At 40.5% G+C, this 21,544-nt stretch overlaps 1 protein-coding gene across 4 annotated transcripts in view; it reads right to left on the bottom strand.

The window, feature by feature from the left end:
* Positions 1-21,326, bottom strand: part of LOC118411236 (LHFPL tetraspan subfamily member 2a protein-like) — a 55,316-nt gene extending 33,990 nt beyond the window's left edge. Inside the window, exons 1-2 of one of the 4 annotated variants that reach the window (XM_035813374.1) lie at positions 21,173-21,326; positions 17,062-17,157 (exon numbers count right to left, since the gene is read on the bottom strand). The gene's annotated coding sequence lies outside the window, so the exon portion shown is untranslated. Of the gene's footprint in view, positions 1-17,061; positions 17,158-20,710; positions 20,926-21,172 lie in introns of those variants that run through there. The other 3 variants (XM_035813378.1, XM_035813373.1, XM_035813376.1) reach the window with 3 other exon arrangements.
* Positions 21,327-21,544: the final 218 nt, after the last annotated feature.

Below are 21,544 nucleotides of genomic sequence, written 5' to 3'. Positions count from 1 at the left end.
GCGTCGTACTGATGCAATTAAGATTGAAATGTCAGACTAGTCTGCAAAACCAAGGGCGGAAAGACACTTAGATTTACACCACTACGAGTATGATAGCAATTATAAACGTTTCTGGATGACATATTCAAGTGTGAAGAATCTATCTGCATCTGTGCACAACAATTTCATCTTCTTTTATGAGGCAAAGGTGTTTTGCTGATAACAATTCTATCTTGGCTTATTCTTATGCTTGCAGGCTTACCCAAAATCCAAATCCTTTTCTAACTTTTTGGTGTAGAGGGGCAGTGTCCATCTCCATCCTTATAGCCCTTGGGCCACACAGGCCATTACAGTATAATAGGTGGCTAGTCCACTGGCAGTTTACTTAAACTCACACCCACTCACTCAACTCCCATACTCTGTATGTGTGATAGGCAGAGAAAGTAGCTACATGTACCATTTTTTCAAAGTCTACTGGAGTTTGAACCACTGTCCTTCCGAATGGTAAACATTCGTCAACTATACTATATCTATCTCTCTATATATAGATTCTGTATGAGCTACTTTGTGCCGTGAGAAGTCGATAATTTACGGAGTTGCCAAGATGTAGTTCTGGGTGCCTGGAGCTTGAATCCCTGCCAAGCCCGGCTCCCTACACACATCACATCCAGGAGCTGCTAATGTGCCCCATCCATTAGGGTCTCCTTGCTGAGTTAGAATAGAATAGATGGTCCCCACTTTGCTCTAACAATGGCATCTACTAGGGACAGATCTGTCTATGTCTAAGCCTGCCAGCAAAATACAAAACCCCTGCAGGTTATTTGGGAGCAACAGTTTCATCATTAGGACATGGGACTTAAGTGCTGAGCATGTATTAAATCAAATGGGTTAAATGCTCAAATCCCATACCTCGTTTCTGCCCCCCTCCCCAACTTAGTAACAACTTATGCATACAGATATCTATACACACAGTAAAGGATTATTGAAACTAATGTACAATATCTGTTGCTTGATACAGTCATTAATTCGAAACATTTTTTTTTAGTTTGGCTACTTTTTTTCATTTTGATGAATATGTACAGTACTGGCATAAAAAGGCTTTGTCATTGACTTTCAAAACTGCATCTAAATAGCATGAATTTCTGACAATTCTGAAAAGCTGACAATTACACGAACTAAATCAGCCCATGCAGTTTCAGAACAAGATGCAAGGGAGCTGAGCCCTGCACTCTGTCTGAAGAGCCACATAAAAACTTACATTCATGTCCAAAACACGAGTCGAGATATCAAAACCTGAAGGTACTGTAGGGAGCCGCTTGATAGACCATATTCGAACTTGACCTGTTTTCCTACCAAAGATCCGTAAAGTGCCATCCAAAGTTTCTCAAGTTATGCTGTCCACACATATATACAGACAGCGCCGAACCCAATCTGATGAAGCCGTGAAGGTAACAAGTAACAGGATATATCAGTTAGCTATCGGTATCCATGTACCTGTATGCCACATCACAAAGGATAGTCCTGACGTACTGTCTTTTCCTCCGTTATCTGGATCTCTAGTCGGTGTGTATCCGTACGCCTTGTTGAGGACACGAGAGCACACTTCACCTCAGCTATTTAGTCTGTGTCTGATGTAAATGTTTTCAGATGTTTTGTGCCCCCTAAGCTATTCGCAGAAGCACACTCGTGGAACACTTGAACTTGACAGGTTCTCATTCTCCCAGGTCCTCGGAAATTCCGTCCGCACATTCCGAGGATTTTACATCAAGGACACTTTCGCCAGCACCTGCTCTAGTAGCAACAGCCTAGAGGAAAAAAGCTCGGAAGAACTTTGTTTTCTTAAACAATAGGACTGTATCCCTCTGTGCTCCTGTGTAAATGCAACTTCCTTTCTCCTAAAGAACTTCAATTTGTAATAAAAGCTGCTTTCTGAGTTGAAGGTATTTCTAAAAGAATTAGATTCTCTTCAACTTGGTTCGATGATGACCACAGAAATACACGTGCATCTAGGTCATGTTCACCCCCCCCCCAAAAAAAACATAGTACAACGCAGTACACGCAGTACTTATAAACGTTGAGTGTCAACTCAGGCAATTTTCTTTTGCCAAGGTTACAGGATACATTATAACCTGTGGGTGGTCAGTCAGTTGGGGAGGGGGGCACAAATCAGACAAAGACTGAAAGCGTGAGAATTGGGAAGCACTTACTCAAAGTTACTGTCATGTGCCTACCAATCAGCTATACCGACTTTTCACCACAGAAGTTTGAGAAAAGTTTGTTTTTCCTCGGCTGTTGTGTATAGAGTAACAGTAGCAGCACGCCTATCAACAGTTACAAATTAATTTGTCATGCACAATCCTTTATGTATCCTGCCTGTTTTCTCAGAAACCACACTAGGAATCAAGAAGGACCAAATGTATGCCCTTAAAAAAACTTTTAAACAAAACAAGCCCCTGCAGTTCTTTCAAAAAAGCTGCTAGGTGGCTCAAATCTACAGGACTAATTTTTGGTCCCAAGAGCTCACTAGCATTCAAAAATCATGACCACAGCATATTGTCAAGAACACTAGATATCAAAGGAGTCCAATTAACAAACTTGACCTCCGTTTTCCCTATCCCAACTTACCGACCAAATATCATGAGATGAAACGTATGAAAATGTATTTTCGTAAACTTAAAATCATAGATTTAACAGAAAAAATAAACATTTGCTTCCACAAAAATCAAAGCTGAAGAGTTACACATGAAATTTCTTATCTACAAAGACTCAGGCCTATTGTTATTCTTCCCTTGACATGCAATGTGGCGCTCACAATTTGATAGTCAATACCACAATGCCACACAAGGGATTTCTTTAGAACCCGCACTTCAAGCGGTAATGACCTTTGAGAGTGCAAATAGGTGCAAATTTTATTGGCCTCAAACACATGCATGGCATTGACAATGACTCAACTTCAAAGCTCAAAGACAACAGTAAAACTAATTCCCTTTTGAATTGAACCACCTACATGCACTCTGAAGCGTAATTTTCCACTAACTGCATTACAGGTACTCTCATTATGATAAATTTGCATGTCGTTATGGACGGCTTTTCACATGATGTATGGGATCCTATCTGTTACTTCCGATTAATTTCTAATACTGAAGATTGCTACCAGTCAAATGGACTGGGGGTTAAATACACTACTGGCCAAGAGCCAAAAATAGCTATCAAATAGGAATGAAATGAGAATGTGGTGAGAGACAAAGTTCTTTTGACATTTTTGAAAGAGAGTTTTGTGGTTTTTGGTGTGTGGCATTTTTCCAGTGTGGCAAAGTTTTGCTGTTCTTTTTGGAGAAGCTTATTGAATAAGAAATATCTTTAAGTTTGATGGCTTGGTTCATAACTTCATTGTGTGCAACTCTGTAACAGTTCCTCCCCAAAATGGAATATCATGATGTTAAATTTATAAAGACATGATCTCTCAAACAATGATTGTACTGAGTCTTCAGTGACTGATCCAGCAACTGCTATCTTATCACCTCATTTGCATAATGTAAACAATCTCATTGAATTCTCTTTCCCCTAATACTTTATTATCAGAGTAATGTAAACCATTCAACTAGAAATTCCCTGCTAATAGGCAAGGGGTGACATTATCACACTGAGCACGGTTGGGGTTCAGTTGTCACAGCTGGAGGACCAAAATCTATTACCATAAAAGTTTGAATTTTTAGATCATATATTTACATGAGAAACCTGAATGTTGGTATGCTTTGGCAAAGGAATAGAAGAATGCATATAATTTTTATAACAGTTCAACAGACTGCATAATATACATGTACAGCAAACCCACAAAATTTGGTGTAACACAACCTTTTATCAATACATTAATGTAGTGTAAATTTAACAGCACATACAGTAAACTAACATCCCATGGCCACAGCTGGATGTATGACCTGAGGATAGTTAGGGGATGATAAACTGTCACTTCCATCACTAACCCCATTTTCATTAAATTTGCTACTGGCAGGGGACTCCATTTAGTGGAAATTTTATCTGTAATATCATACAAATTGACCAGAATGTGATTTATTACATTGTACTTCGGATCATTAATTCCTAATTAGAAGACATAACTCGATATCGGCATAATGGGAAAGTTTCTACCTTGTAATCATAAGGACAACACTGACCTAGAAAATTTGGCAGGAAAGCTATTTCTCTTCCTGTACAGGCAGTGGTTATCCTGAAGGAATATCCATTATAATCCCCTATTAAACCAAAGTCCACACTCCGGCCTCTCTCCAGCTGTAAATCTTTGTTTGCCCACTCATTTTGAGGAAGCAAAACTACAAAATGAGCAACTAAACTGTGTACGGTTAGGATTTATAGGGGAATCTGGGGGCATTCTCCCCCAGAAATTTTGAAATTCTTATCCCTCCAAAATAATGCCATTTTTCTGCATTTTGAGGGGCAGATTTCAAATGGCCCAGTGTTTCCAGCTTCATTTTTTTTCATCCCTTTTACTGTTTGGGCATATATACTGTTGATTTTTGTTGTTAGATATGCCATTTGAAGCTAACAAAAATGCATTTCATGTACATATTTTTTGGGGCAGTCGGATATGATAGGAACCCCCTTTTCGCTCTGTAGTGTCACCCAAACCAAACGGAGCAGAGGCACACTTCACCAAGCTCAAGATAACAAATTTGTTATCTTAGTTTCTTATACCAACTTTAAAAGAAACATTCAAATCTGAACCAATGACAGTCTGGGCTACTACTAAGCTTTATTGTATCCATTGTTGAATACACGATTAAAGATTTTGTCCAACCCAACAAACAAATTTCTGTCCTTGGGATGGAGGGATGGGTCCTGAAGACAGCTTTGAACTTGTCCAAACTTCTTCAAATTCAGTATTCACAAAGAGGACAGAAGAGACTCATGAGCTATGATATGGCTAGATACCAGGCTATCGAATTCACACATACAAGTGATGAGACCACTATTCTCTTCAAAACAAATCCCATGTTTACATCATGCGGCATGCCCTACCTACAATACAGCCTTTAGGGACCATAGGGGCGTTTAGTGAGGGGGGAGGGCCGGTCGCCAGAGGGTCGGGTCAAAAAATTTTTGCTAGGCCCTCCCCCCAGGTAAAAATTTTTTTGCTAGGCCCTCCCCCTGGCAAAATATTTTTTTGCTAGGCCCTCCCCCCTCCTATCAACTTTGAAAAAATATTCAAGATGCCAATAAAACATGCGCTCCCATTTGGAAATGTGCTTTGCGTCCTACTTTTTCATGATTTTCATCGCAAAGCAGATTTCTCGCCCCTAGTAAAAAAAAGGAAAACAGAATGGCTCAAACTATTTGCTTAATAATAGAGGGATAAATATCTGCTTCATGGAGGCATGAATATTTGCTTTATAGCAGCTATTTCATTGTTTTGATGTTTTTCAAAACAACACCTAAAAAGCATTTGTATCTGGATTTCTAGTAGATTTGCGCCATGAAGCGGCGCTTGCCCCGCCCCTTTAATTTACGTATTGCAAGCTCGCGGGCCGCCCGGAGCGGCTTGACGGAAACCATTTTCAATGTACATGTACATATAACGTTACATTGTATTTTTTAACTTTTTCCTGGTTCTGTGGTGGTAATAACTTACGGTAAATCGGGGGAAAAATGAAAACCAAAACGACAACACGATTCGACTAACCAAAACTGTAGTGGGGAGGGGGGCGCCGACGCATGACGCTGATTTTCCCACGGCGGGGTAGACCGATCTCCCTAGCCGCCGGCGGGCACGAGAACGCAGACTTGCTGGGGATCTTTTAAAAATGCCACGCTTTCTTGTCACGATTTCGTGCATTGCTTTTTTATGGGAAAATTTTCTGGTTAAATGACATTTCTATGAAAAAAAAAATACGAGGGTTTCAAGTTTTTGACAACGACGTTTTGAACACCATGTCTGGCGCCAAAGGCACGAAGAATCGCAAGGTAGGTCCGGGGAAATTTTGAAATCTTGACCCTCTTAAAAGCTATTTCCTGCAGTTTGAGGGAAATATTTTGCTGGCAAATAAAGCTAACTTTAACCCTCTCAACACGTCATAAAATTTTTTCCTGTATACCATATACGACATATAATTTCAGTCTATACAGGTGTCAATTAGTACTTTTTGTGTATTATTATTACAGCTGTTATGTAAGGAGTAGACTAGGAAAACTATATATTGCTGGAAAGCTCACAGAATGGCCTTTCCAAAACAAGCAAAATAAATATCATACCATCAATCTGAGGACAGCAATCGTCATGGAAACCACTCAAAAACACATTTGCAACACTCCCAAAAAAAGCTTCACAAAAGAAAACATTTGGCTAGGGACTGAGTTTTTTGTGTCATTTATCATAAAACTATGTAGAAGTACTCAATTATACATACACAATGCTGGTATGCTGTTAGAATGACCAAAAACTAAAAATCAAAGCATGATTTCAAATAAGTTCAGTGTTGATAAACAAATGTTCACCCCAATAAACAGTTGTGCCCCCCTCCCCACACCTGTAGTTGTACTATTGAAATAATGAATATGCCTTGTGCTAAATGGCAAATTATTTTTCTGGATGTTCTCCACATATCAGGGAGTCAAATAAATCCTATTACTTATGACTTGGGTAGAGAAACAGGTATCAGAGTATCTAAAATGTCAATTGAGACCTGGTGACCTTTCTGACCTGACCTGGTCCTCCTCATGCCCAAGAAAAACAACAAGGAAGCATGCATGTAGAACTCATTAGACATGGTGATATCAGCTCATTTGATCTCAACAAAAACAGCTGGGTGTTTGCCTTGCTGTCCCTCAAGGATTTCCTTGTCATCACTCCTGTAAGCCACCAACAAAATTATCCACCAAATTGTCTCCATTTCTGCTAAATTTACTAAATAAACCTGTAGAAAACTGAAGCCAAAACACACGCTGGAGGCCTCAGAAACAGGGCTCAAATGCTACATCCCTTCTGGTTGGTCAAAGATACAAGCATCCTGATTGGCAGACTCTGCCAAATTTCCCATTTCACAGTAGTCAGTTTGAATTTCCCGCCGGAATTAAACCTGAAGCCACGATCGTGGCTTCTCGTGTCCTATGGGAAAGCCACGATAGTGGCTTCTCGTGCTGAGAGGGTTAATGGTATTTCAATTTAGAAATACAAAATTAAATCCCTCCGAACACATTATCACGATGTCGGCCACCAAAGGCGCGAGGCCGGTCACGTCAAAAGAGATCCAGGGAAATTTGCAAATCTTTACGGTAGTTTTACCCTCGAGCTCTGAAACGCAATTTCTTACATTTTGAGGGCAATAGGACAGGGGTAATTTTTGCTGGCAGACTAATCTAGAGTTTAATAACATTTCTGTAAGTGAAAAAGGTTTTCGAGGGCGATGCATAAGCCCCGCCCCCTCCCCTTTCGCATTTTCACTTTGTCCCGAGCGCCAACCTTGTGCGATCCCTTGCGGAGGGTCAGAAAAATTTTGAAATCCTGACCCTCTGAAACGCTGTTTCTTGGATTTTAAGGGACAAATTTTGCTGGTAGACCAAGCAATTTTTTTTTGCTTGGCCCTCCCCCCAAGTCAATTGTTTTTGCTGGGCCCTCCCCCTGGCAAAATATTTTTTGCTAGGCCCTCCCCCCCCTAGCGACCGGCCCTCCCCCCTCGCTAAATGCCGTACGGTCCCTTAGTTAATCTGGTATATTCAGGAGTTCTGCTGTCTTTTCTTCCCATGTTGCTGTAAACAATCCAGCCGGGAGAACAAAAAGGATTTCATAGTGTTGGGGATTTAAGGATATTGTCCACTTGTTAAGGAAGGGCTGTACTATGTGTTTACACTGTAAACAGATGTTGGTGGCCAGACTTAAAACATAGTTTAGTTTGGCCCAAAAGTTTAGGCTTCAAAGGAGAAAGTGATAATTAGAACAAAGTTTGACCATCAAACTGTGACAATGCGTTTTGATTCTCTTGAAGGGTGAGAAATGGGGAATCCCCACAGGTATATGAACTTATCAACATGTTACGTTCAACATATCATTTACACTATTAATCCTAAGATTTAAACATTATTTGACATATCTACCTATCTGTATATTTGTATGTATAGTGTGGGCTTAGTCCTCTCCTAGAATGTAATTTAATCTATCTATAGGATAGATGGTATTGGATTATTTTGAACAAGCAGCAAGAAAGGAGAAGTTTTCATATGAGATGTTTTTGTTGACCACTTAGTAAGTTTGTCTCTGACTTCAAAATCCATGTTTTCTTTGTCATAATCCAACAAGAAGCCCCAGTCACAATCTCTCTACAAAACTTCACAACAAACCTTCCTTATCACCAGCACCTGACACTGACACACACCAGAACTCAACCAGATCAACTGCCATGGTAACGGACAACCCATAGCAGGTGCGATACACTCTACTTTCCTCAGTCCTCTTTGGTTCCTGTTTTCACTGTTATGGTTGATAAGAAAATTGGGACTAAGTGTGTGTTGGGTATTTACAATCTTGACAGCAAAGAGAAGTAATTGCATGGATGCACCTTGGGTGGCCTATAGTATATACTGGTTATGATTTTAGGACTGTTCTCTTTCAGAGAATTAAGAGTTTGAAATGTGTGTGTGTGTGTGTGTGTGTGTGTGTGTGTGTGTGTGTGTGTGTGTGTGTGTGTGTGTGTGTGTGTGTGTATGTGTGTGCACCCGTCTATATCAATGACAATACTTCTTCAAGATTGCTGTGCTACTGTACAACTAATCTTCTCCCATGACAATAATGTTGGCACTTTCCATTAGACCTGCCACTGGTGACCTAAAAATGTCTTCAGCCTGCTTAGGTCCTGTCTACCATGTTGTTGGGCCACCTCCATGGTGATGGAAAACCTCCTACATATTTGTTTCAGAAGCACCTCTACTGCTAAGGATTACAGAATGGTGAGGGTCTGCATGGGGGTACTGACAATGTAAATTCAGAAGAACACAATACCTCCATGTATTTCGCTGAAATAAAGGAAGGCAATCACGCAAATTTTTTTTACCTCGCTACGAAATACGCAAATAAGACGGCTATCCCTATTAAATACAGGAAATCAAAATAGGTTGCCTATACCCTAGGTAAAAGAGCATGCAGACCCTCAATGGTGACTGGATCTTATCTTTCAGCAACATGTCTGTGGCTGTGGGCTGGTCTATTTGACAAGTCTGGGGGAGTGGATAAGCCAGTAGGAATTTTGAAAGAAACATTCCCAATCAAAGTGGAAGATTCCAAACTGAGCAATGCAAGATGTCAACAAATCAAACAGCAAGATTACAATAAACTAACTTTATATCAGAAAAAGGCCTACCTCATTCTATATCTCCCACTTCTTTTTAAAATGAACTAACCCCTTTTAAAAGCTTGGCCAGGTTTGATTGCATTTCAAGTACAAAACAAAGGGCTGATGGTCCTGGGGGGATTTTTCAACAGTGGCTTTGTATTTGCCTGTTTGCGGTCTGAACTTGACCCAGACAAAACCTGCTTATTTTCCCTCCTCACTATAACCCTGACCTACTACCCCTTTTACAAGTTGAGTCTGGCATACTTTCATTAAAGTCTGCAACTGAAATGCCCCTTGCAATTCCCAAGAAAGTTGGTGGAGGGTCCAAAGTTATGTTCCTTTTTTTTCTAACCACAAGAACTTTCTACAAACCAGAAATCACCACCAAAGCATGTCCTGTACATGAGATACCAAAACCAGACGTTCTGCTGTAGTACCTTAGAAAGTCGCTAGGGATCCAAAACCTAGTCTGTGTAACACAAACTCCGCTGTCCAGGGCTGTAACTGGCCCCTCCGGCGGATGTTTGGTGGGCTGCTATAAGCGAGATTTAATCAGGCTATCCAAAACTCAATCATTTAGACATTAGAGGTCTTATCAAGACCTACCCACATGCCGAATATAAAGATAATCCACCTTGGCTTTCTTGGTTCAGTGTGTTGACACAAATACACACACAGACAGACACACGAACGATGATGAAAACACACACTTCTTGGCAAAGGAAATTACATGAACATTGCCTATATTACTGATCACCAACCTTACTTGAGTTTGCATTCAAATAATCTCAGTCATGCTCCTGAAAGCAAACATTAATCTTTAAACTGCAATCCAAAACTGGAAACAAAGTTTCAATCTTATCTTCACACTTAGTGATATGCTTTGACAATGACTATCTAGGTATCCAACTGGCACCTGAGAAAATAACTACACCTGTCCCTAGAGCTCTGCTTCTAGCACATAAACAGTATCTAGTGTTTAACCATTTCCATGTCAAGGTTGATAAGTACTAAGGCTTTATGATTGACCCACAACACTGTTAGGGTTAATGTTGTCCGCATGGGGAAGCTTAAGTTCAGATGAAGAGGTGAACACTGTTTACATGGATGGGAAAGTCAACTTGACCCAAGCCACTCCTGTTTGTTTAGTAACCACAGGGGAGGTAACAGAAGTAGTGAGAGTGCTGGTCCCCACAAAACTACCTGTACAAGTGGTCAAAGGGTTTCTTTTACACCTGATTGGACAAGGAGTTAGCAAACAAGGGGGAGGGGGGTTAATGTTGCAAGAGCACTGTGAGAAAGGAATGATACAGATACAGATACAGAAAATGAATTGCAGGTATGATCGCACCACAGCATTAAAACATACCAAAGACCATATTGAGGCTCAAACCCCATCTGGAGTTATTTTCTTTCAATTTCAAAAATTGCCCCTGCAGTTCCAAAAAAGCTGCTAGGGACTCCAAACACGTCACCACTTACTTTCGTTCCCCAAGAGCTATCCACAACTAAAAATTATGAACTCCAGAACGAGAGATATAAAAAAAATGGCACTTCAGTGAAGTACAGGTACCATTGAAAGTTGCCAGGGAACCCGTTATCGAACTTGATCTTTGTTTCCCTGACCCCTATCCCCCTAACAAGTATAATTAGGATTCATTCACAGTTTCTCAAGTAATGTTGTCCAATGATTCACATACTGACAGACAAACAAAACCTAAAACAGAACCCTCCTTGGTAAAATGCGAAGGTAAAATTGGTTATGAGATTTCTATTCAATGTATGATCTAGATGACCTTCATAAACTAATGGGAAATAATGTAACATTACTAACAACTACTTTTGCACACTACTTGTCACTGTGACAACATGCACAACATGGAGATTATATCTGACCTTCGCAACATTTACATGGTTACTGTGCAAACAAACTCACCTGAAAGCAAACATATATCCAGAACCAACTCCTCTGAGGTTGCCAGTAACATTATTCCAATTAAAACTTCCTGAACACTGTTTAGCAAACTTGAACTATGTCCTTTACACAGTTTAATTTAGTTACAAGTGCTCAGGATTTCATAGGAACAGCTGAAGACAGTCAACTCAAGACTGCCAGGCATTCTTAAGTAAGTCCCAAGGAGAATGAAATTAAGATTCCAGCCATACATATCTCAGGAGACCCCGCCCCCACTTTCTTTGGAAGCCATAGGGTGACCTCAGACGGCCTTACTCAAGGGTACCAAATTCTCATAACACAAGATAAAAGCCAGCTGTTTTGGGAATGACTCAAACTTTTATTTTATCATCTATGCCAAGACTGTTTTATATTTTAGGTGTTGCTTGTTTTTGTGTATGTCTATGTGTTTCATAGCTTGAGAAACTATGAGTGGCACTTTATGGTATTTGGTAGGGGTTGGAAAAAATTAATGTCAATTTCAATAATGGGTCTCCTAGTGGGTTTCAACAGTACTGCAGCAAAACACCCTGTTTTGATATCTTTGCAGCTCGGCTTTCGATATGCTATGGTTATGACTTTTGAGTGGCAGGTACATTGTAGCTCTGGGGACATAAAGTAAGAGAATGTTAAGGTCCCTTAGTGTTTTTGTATTGGAACTGCAGGGGCACATTTTGTTTTAAGCATTGAAAGAGAATAACTCAAGAAGGGGTTGACAGACAGTCATGATTTGCAGTGTGTCTTAAGGTCTTGAACAGGGCCAATCTGATGCCAAACCATCAACTTGACACTAGTATCTTCTTATTCCATGTCCAAGGCTTGTTGGAATTCAGTCCGCCACGACCCTCCTGCTATCACTATTCAGCTCAGAGATTGAGAGAAGAGAAGTTCTTCATGGGTAAAACATCACTACTGCAGTCACCTCCATACCCTATTTCACCCTTGAAAAGATAAGGACTCCATTTGAATTTCATGGCAAAGATGGCAAAGGGGGAAAGTTCCCTGAGCTGCATAATACCCTTCTTTGTCAGGGATATGTTTCAAACATGCCTGCCAGCTCCATGCACTTTGAACAAGACTTTCTGGGCTAAGCTAGATTATCTGGATCTCTGCGGCACCCATTTTTGGAAAGAAAAATTGAAAACCATCTTCATTGTACATTAGGTGCACATGCTGTAGTTTGTAACTGTGGGGCTCTAAGTGCAACTTCTGTAACTGTATCCATCAGATGATCCATGCTTCTATCCACTAAGAACTCTAAAAGCATCTACTTCAACTAGAAAGTAACAGTGAATCTTTCACACTTTTGCACCTGTAAATGTTTGTGAATTTTTTATTGTGAATATCTTATCCTGTAAGTTGTAAAGAAATTTCAAAGATGAAAAAATATCAGCTGTGCTTGGTCATGAATTTCTAGACCGAAGTTCTGAATAACCAAACTTGGCATTCCTAATTAACCGACAAATTGAAACTTTTCCTCAGATATTGGAAGACTTGTGTGCCTTTAAAACAATGAGCCATTCTTTGGTATCTTATTCAGGTAGTTAACTTTCTTCTTAGGTGAATTATCATTTTTGTATTAGGATTTGCATTTATTCCTTGAATTAAAGAAAAAAGGAGGTTAAGATTTTAAAGTTTCTTGATCATAGCAAGAGCGTTTTACAACTTTTCCTTATTTTCAAGTGATAAATTGTCACAATTGCCATCTTTATGCCCCAATCATGCACCCCCTTGCCCTGGGGGGCAGACCCTCTGACAAGCATAAAATTCTGATTGACCAGTACCACCAGTAGGCCACATGTGACCACTGTCTTCACCTGTGGCCTGACAACCCCCTCAAGAAGCCATAGAATGCCACAATTTGACACAAAATCCATTAAAACTCCACACAGTAGAGTGGCAAAAAATTCACACACACTCTCTGCTCCATTTCAGTTTCAATGCCCCCATACCACTTTGTCTCAAAGAAAAAAAATGTGACCCCCCCCCCCCCCCTACCAAATCTATCTTTTCCTCTCAGCTGGACCTAGTAACAGGAAGGATATGTCAGATAAAGAAGATCCTTCCTACAAAATGGATCCTGCCTCTGAAAATCAGGAAGCTGTCCCTATCTCAACTGCCAAAAGTTGACTTTAAAAACCCTGACAGCCATGGTAATCAAATTCTGCACCTATTAACACCACATCCTTTGGACTCATTAGCAAAGGGGTGCTAATTGGAATATATGTTTACGTTATAGGGATATGGTTACAGAGAAGCCACCAAATTTGCCCTGTGCAAGCGGAGGTGCCAACTTTCCCACAGTTTGTGATGGTGTTCCCACAGGATGTGGTGTGTGCCCAGCGGATTAGACACAGGATAGTTTGACTACTCCGGTTTCCGGTTTGCGTGGGGATAGTGCGGCACTTGGATTTCTCACAAGCCCCTCTCGAAATACATGCAAGACTCTCTCCCACTTCCAGACGAGATCCCCATGTAGGTGGATTTGTCATGCACATCGTCGGAACTTCAAACAAACCGCAAAGGTTAATTTTCTGGCTTCTGTACCTTCCAGAATATCAACAATCTCATAGGACAAAACTGAACGTAAAAGAATGAAAGTTCTCTTAGACCTTTGAAACAAAATTCTGTATGTTAAGATGCATGCAAAACTCTCTCACTTCCAGACAAGCTCCTTACATACCATAGTCAGATTTGTCATGCACACTGTCGGAACTTCAAACAAATGGCAAGCCATCTGTACTTCCCTGAATATCAACAATCTTACATGACATAGGGTGAAAAAGAATGAAAATCCTCACATAATAGCTCGCTGCCAGGGTCTTACTGAATCCAGTCAGCCTTACCTGTGGATAGACTGCAAGAAGCTTTATTTAGTCTGTCAGGCTTTAAAATATATTGCTGTTACAGTTACTCAAGGAGGTTGAAAAAGAATGTGGTTTGTAGCTGCAGAATACAGTCTTAATTTAAGGGAAGATATTGCACTACAACTAGGCTCATGGTTTGTTTCAATAAGACCAAATGAAGTCTGCAGTTGAGCTCTGGAAACTGACCTAGATGTAACATGATTGACGTATAAGATACTGATCAGCAATAAAGCTGCTGGGGCCAAATAGACCTGAACTCTTTACAGAGATGGCTATCAGCCTGGGAACTACACTCCTAATCTACAAGATTTATTACATTAACCCTCCCACTATCAATCACCTCCTCATATTGCTGAGGTAAGGCCAGCTACCTTCAATATTTTACATTGATGTTGTCTTGCATTATCTTTTCTGGAAAAGAAAGCCTTTGGCTTTCATTTCTATGTTCATCTGAGAAAATATATCATGTACATCATGTAAACATGTAAATGGGATGTCCCTGTAGCTCAACTGGTAGCAGCCTCACAGTTGAGCTTCTGGTTGGTTGGCAACTGGGTGACCCTAGTTCTATTTCTGGGTAGGGCATCTTAGTTGGGGCTGCTCCATTTTTCAGAGAGGACCAAGAATGGGAGGCACTACAAGGGTTCGGAAAACATGTACTATACATGTATAAAACCATGAATAAGCAAATTCAGGATCACTTTTTAAAAGTCAAAATTAAGTATTCTAAGTCTAATATTAAGGAACCACAATTTTATTTCCAATTGTAGCTGGCATGACTTCACTTTAACACTATTCATTGTACAAATATTAGTATTAGCTATCCCTTACATGGAAGCTGGCCTGTATCCATGCTTGCCAATAACACCACTCCAATCTTAGCCAAGCATCACTATATTCATCACAGCTTGTCTAGAATGTGGAATTGCTTACAAAAAGTCCTTTCTAGTCGCCAAGATCCAAAAACTCAGTCTCCGTGATTTCTGGTATTATTCAATGTTGGTGACCAAATTGCAAAAATGTTTACTTGAAATAAGGAACAATTTCTAGAAGAAAACTGACTCCTCAATTCTAAGACCTTACTGGACAAACCTCACTTGGTATTATCATAATATTTTGGATATATCAAATTCATAGCACTTTGTATGAGACTGTTGCAGCAATGGTTAGCAAGGCTGGTTTATTTCTATCTCCTCTTGTGCCAAAGATGAGAAGAAAGGGATTCAAAGGAAACTTTGAAATGATTATGAAATCAAATTTGCAAACAGACATCCCTACATAGGGATGATTGTGTTGGGTTCTTTTACATGCAGAGGTTTGACACGCCCAGCTCCCTCATACAGCTTTATGTCACCAACTGAAATCTAAGTAACGCCCTGAATGTAAAACAGACATTCCCTTTAGCTTTTATTTTTTTTAGCAATATTATTTAAGAGTTACAAGGACCTTGAAATTACATTTGGTGTAGCCTAAGTGTGACATGGTTGACTGGACAGGTCCCTAGACATAAAGTGAAACACATGAGAGAACTGACCCAAAGATAACCCAGGGTAATCTCTCAGACTAATGAGTAACAACTTGGACAAACAAGACAAGGCTCCAACTAGCCTGTAAGGTCACAGGTCAAGACATCAAAGACATCAAATGCAAACCTTTCCTACATGTTGTTAATGTGTGGTGATAGATAACTTAATGAAAGCAAGGACAGTTTGAGTTATAATGTTTCAGACCAAGTGTAATGCTTTTTTGATAGCAGATAGTACAACACACTTTAGGTATTAACTATGGCCAAGCACACTGGGTCCCCCCTACTCTTCTGGTATTCAAAATAATAATGTGCTGAGTCAAGAGGGGGTCACGATAAAGCTTAACACTAAATTCAGAATAACACTCAATGTATTACGCCAAGCCAAGGATGGCAATTACGCAAAGTTTTGTCGCCTTGCTACTAATGATGCTTTTCCCTACCAATAAGGGAAAATCAAAAGTCTTCCTGTGTGGCGTGCCTTACTACATTTAACCACATCAAATATTTCAACATTTACAGTACTTAAACAGTCATTCTTACATTACTGTAACACAATGAATGACTAACATATCATCAAAGATTCCTCTGAATCTTCCATATTTCTGCTGAATATGAACAACCTTTTCTGCATCAAGCATATATATAACAAGAGATTAGTCAGAGATATATCTCAATTGCCCTGAATTAATTTTCTTAATATTTATGGTTGCTTTTTCAGTTTGTCCAAAGGTAGAGTCTATAATTCGCGGGACATTTTTCCAAACACAAGAAGACACATATACATACATCTCCTACATTCTTCGTCATAATTTATGTCCAATACAATTGGAAACTTAAGGACTGTCATATTGGATCTGCACAACCAATTCTCTTTTAGTAGACTATTACAAGGCATTTGAGTTATATTTATGACATACATGCCAAAACGATCGGTCTGACTCTTGTTAACAACACGTTTTATCGTCTCTACTTTCCCGTCTCCTTGGAGAAAGTAAACCTGTTTCAGAATGTCTGGTTAAACACTGGGACACTTGATAAAGCCGAGTGTGTGTATGGACTATTAGTGAGTGACATAACACTGTTCTAGGTTTACTCGAATGTCACGCCAACCAAATTATCTGCCACATATTCCAGGCAAAGAAAAAACTGACCAGTCAGTTGCCCACTTGCTCCAACTTTACCAAAGCAATTATCATTTTAATGCAGACAAAAGATGCATTCTCTATTGCTGCATCCTCTTTTCTTGAGATAACCTTATCTACGAAATCAAATAGCCACTCTTTTACCACCAAAGTAAAGTGAACCGGTTTCAGGGACAATACAAGTTCCAAGTAATGAAAGCGATTATGATACATTCTAAATGCATGGTTTCTTAAGTTAACCAAAACAACACACCTGGCTTACCTGATACAGTGTCTTAAGGGCGACTGTCAACACCTGCCTGACGCTACAGCCTTCAGGACAACAGGAGTCACTTGGAGCGTCGCAAACCTGCAACATGTCAAAATAGACAGTGTTCGCATTGTTTACACATGCATCAAACAGACAACCACCAAACAGTCATCGCCCAAAAGGACTTTCCAAGATGGTAAGCGATAGACAGGCCCACACACACTTCCTATACAGCCGTGGGAAAGGATACCCCCCAACCACCAATACAAACCAAGAATGAAAATCCTTGGAAGGCGTCGACGGCGAGTCAAAACAAATCCGTTGTCCGGACTTGAAGCGTGCCAGTCCGCTAAGGACGCTGATAATGATACAATAATTTATAACTACTCGGTCATGTTTATTCTTTGGAGGAGACAAAGGCAAAACAAACCGGAGAAAACCAGCAGGTAGTTGGTGAATTCCGCCGGCTTGTTACGTTACCTAGAGGGTATTGAAAGTCCAGGGGGTTGGCATTGTGGGGAAAGGTTTTGTTAGGTGGCACAGAGATCAGTTCATGTTTTGTTGGTGCCCTCCGAAGAAAGGTACATGGAAATGTGATCACTTTGCCACTCGAAAGGTGACTGAAAGACATTATGGTGAAAAAAGCGGGGTCAGGGCATTCTGGGGGGAATTAATGAGAACACCACCACCCAACCCCCCCTGCGACCAGGACAACATGTACTTTGTGGATTAGCACGCAGGTATGTTAAGCGTTAACATATCTTATCCATTTACCCCCATAGCACACCAGCAACTCACTATTTAAAAGCACATGTACACATTGAGTCAGATTACCCCTGGGATGTTCCATTTTACTCATGAGGGTAGTATGAAAACAAGTTATGAGAGTGTTCTCTTTTTTAAAAATTTTTCCTACAATACCAGAAGGTTGGCTCTAATACTGCAGCAAGTGCCCACATGCAAATTAATACCTCAATCATATGCATGGTACATATGCATTGCATACAGCTGTGCTCGAAAATAGTTTCTCCCTCTAGTATCGAAAGAATGGATGCTTCCTTTGACAAAAAAAGGACACATCAGCCACTGACTCTTGAAACATTAAGTGTCTCCAATGGTATTTATGCTCAAACAAAGTAACAATTCAAGGTTATCAATCGTAAAAGCTAGCTGGCAGCTCTGTGTATGAGGGAGCTATAGGTGCTGGCACCAAGTGTCAAAGTCAAACCTCTAAGCAGAAAAGAACCGAACTCTCTGAGAAAAACTTTTTTTTTTCTTAGGTCTTATCGAGAGAGCATGAGTGTTGACCCGGTGTGCTTGGGTAAAAATGCTGGTCATAGTAAACTCCATTGCACTATCACTAGCTGCTTGAGTTCACCTCACTTGGGAATGACTGCTTCACCAAAAGACCAACATGAACGTTGATGGTTTTTCCAAATCTGTATTCTCGGATGACTTCAGCTCTCTTTTACAGATCACAATTCTTGCCAGAGGTTTGAACTGCCCAGCCTCAACTGCCTGAGTCCTGTGAGGAAGTGAACTGTGTTGAGAAAGGATAGGATGGAATGTGGCCCAGGGTATCCCACCCCGCATGTCTGGGGATTATAGAAAAGAGGCCCTAAAACAACATGACCTGCAACAAAAGGAATGGGGGGTACTGCCACAGGATAATCATGCCAGCCTACATGCCTTTTTCTGTAAGCCGTAATAATTTGTAACCAGACAAAGCGCACTGTTATCTAATGCTGAGTGTGCTTCTTGCATTTGGCATCAATTGAACCTAGCATAGCTGCTCAAAAGCGTATTCTGTAGCTGTTGCCTTTTTCTAGTTAGCATAAAACAGGACCCCCTACAAACCCGTACCATAAAGTCTTGTCAATTAACTTATGGAGACCTCCACAAAACGCAAGGTTTACTATAAAGGGCTCTACATTTTTTTCAAAAGGGTTAAATGTGAAATAAACTCTTGTGAAAGAAAGATTTAATTCTGACTTGAAAGTTGAAACAATTAGAATTTCTATTTCAAACAATCAGACTTGTATTTGTGATTCTTCAATGAAATAGTCTTAAATATATTGATCAGTGTCTTACCAAAAAAAAGAGTTAACATTGCTCAATTTCTAAGCATGTCTTATACAAGTAGGCATAAAATTTGGTATGCATGTTATGCTGCTAATGTGATTTTGTTTGTTGTGGATTATCACCGTTGGGAACTTCCTAACTCCCCAAGAATTCAAGGTCGAGATCTCGACTGTTCCATGTGACCCCAGACAACGGTTGCCTAGTTGACGCAAGAGTAAGAGCTAACATGGATGTCCTTGGTTCATTGTTGACGGCTTAATTCAGTTACATTTGTACCAAAACACTGCGGTGGTATCTTAGTCAAAACAACTCGACAAGGTCACATTTCTTAACTGTGTAAACAGGACAGGTCTGTTTCCAGCATCCCACCTTCCATCTCAGAATGGAATTTTGCTGCTCCGAAGTGAACAGACAAAATTTATAAATACTCTGTCCCCCTTCATGGAAAAACTTTCTCAGGTTGCCAACAATGCATCAGCACTTCCAACAAATGTAAGATAAAACCATATTTCAGTTTATGACTACAATTTTGGTACAACAAACATTTATACCATTACACAGACGAATCACTCTCTTTCGAAAAGACCATTCTTCTACAATGAAAAATGACTGGTCAAATTCAAATTGATGAGGGTTATACATTTCTACAAAATGACAAGCATTGACAAGGATGGCAAGAAAGAGTTTGACAGTAGTGAAATGTGCCCCCAAAACCTACTCTCCAAGCAGAGGTTAGGCTCCAGCTTGTTTTTCATGTCTTTTTCTGCATTTTTGTGTTCAGCTTTCATTTCTGTCAGTTTTTCTTCTTGTCAACCAGAAAAACAAATGTAGATCTGACAAAAATTATACAAAGCCCTAAATACAAAGCTCTATCTATGCTCCGCCACTCTGCTCTACTCCGACAAAACACCTAAAGGATGTCAAAAACAAGCTAACCTCTGCTTCGAGAAGAGACACCCCCATTTGCAGGGAATGCATGACAAGTATTGAGTGGACCCCCACACAACAAATACAGTTAAAATCCCCCTACTTTGTCAAACTATTAAGAGTTCAAGAACCCATCTTATATCAGTGGTCATCACCTTGAACTTGACATGTGTGTGCACACAGTTGACGTAAGAATCTAACATTTAAGAATAACACTAACAGTCGTGAAGGAATGAAGGACTAAGATTAAGGGCTGAAGGATATGTAGGGTATGTTTGTCTAGACAATTTACACATAGCCTTTAGAGTTTAGCTTGTAACCATAGGAGGGTCGGGCAGCAGGGCTTGGAGTCTTGCCAGCTAAAACGATCCCTCTACCACCCGGACAAGTAGCGTTAAAAGCGTGTAACCACGTCCTGGATTAGGGATAAAATACTCAAGAGAAAGTGCGTTAGACACAGCAAAATCTACGACCTAGTTGCGTGAGAAGACAGGGTAGAAAAGGAATGGAAAGAGATTGCAAGAACTGGGTGAGAGAAAAAAAAAAGGTAGTCGCCCCCCTCCCCTAACCCAAACCAAGACTAACGGTCCACATGGTATTTTGCATGCTACATCCAAAAAACCGTTATGACTAACAGACTTGCCTGAGTCTAGCGTCTGCAGAACATCATCGGAAGAGCGACAGGGAGACCTTGCAGGAAACCTAGCGGGCTTCCTCTCGAGTTTTACCGCTAGCTACTAGCTGGAGCGAGCGGTGCCCGGGACTGTGTTTTACTTTTGGGGGGAACCCGAGCTCACTGCACACAGAGACAGCAAACAAGACCTGGACAAGCACTACCAGCGATGTCACACTATGCTATGGAGCTCCTAAAAACGTCCCACAGAGCAAAACAAATCTACCCATCCGACTATCTCCTCTGAGATCTAACGGACACATTCTTTACACCTTGAGGGAGTTAGAACCTTGGTACAACGCTCGAAATCTGCTCCGACAAAATATGATGTTTAAAATTATTTATCGCGCCATAATTTAGATAAATCATCATAAACTGAAAGCTACATAGAGTTAGTCTTTCGCAGTAGAGTGACAAAAGTGAGCCACTTACCAAAGAGTAAGGTTTATGTGTTTTTCTGGCCAACTTTTCACAGCACCTTTGTACAAGTCACGTCTTGTTCCGCACACCGCGGTGTCTCCAAATGTGTCGATTTCACAAACCGGAAGTGTGTGGGTTTCCCCGCCAGACTCCGCTGACCAATCGTAACGCTCCGTCAAATAATTTCGCGCGTTTTACGTCACGATATGTCAGACACATCTGACCAATCACAACACTTCTTATATGATTTGGCTCGTTTGACGTCACGGGAGTTCATTTCACTGTTTTGGTGCTCTGCCAGCAGCTACTTGGAAGCATAGACAAAGAACAGGAACCCGCCTTCCGCACTTCACCACAGTTTGTGAATCACCTGTCAAGTTGGCA

Source organism: Branchiostoma floridae, chromosome 3, assembly GCF_000003815.2.
Source record: "Branchiostoma floridae strain S238N-H82 chromosome 3, Bfl_VNyyK, whole genome shotgun sequence".
Lineage (NCBI taxonomy): Eukaryota > Metazoa > Chordata > Leptocardii > Amphioxiformes > Branchiostomatidae > Branchiostoma > Branchiostoma floridae.
The sequence above is the reverse complement of the archived record's forward strand: the minus strand, read 5'-3'. Positions and strand labels throughout refer to the sequence as shown.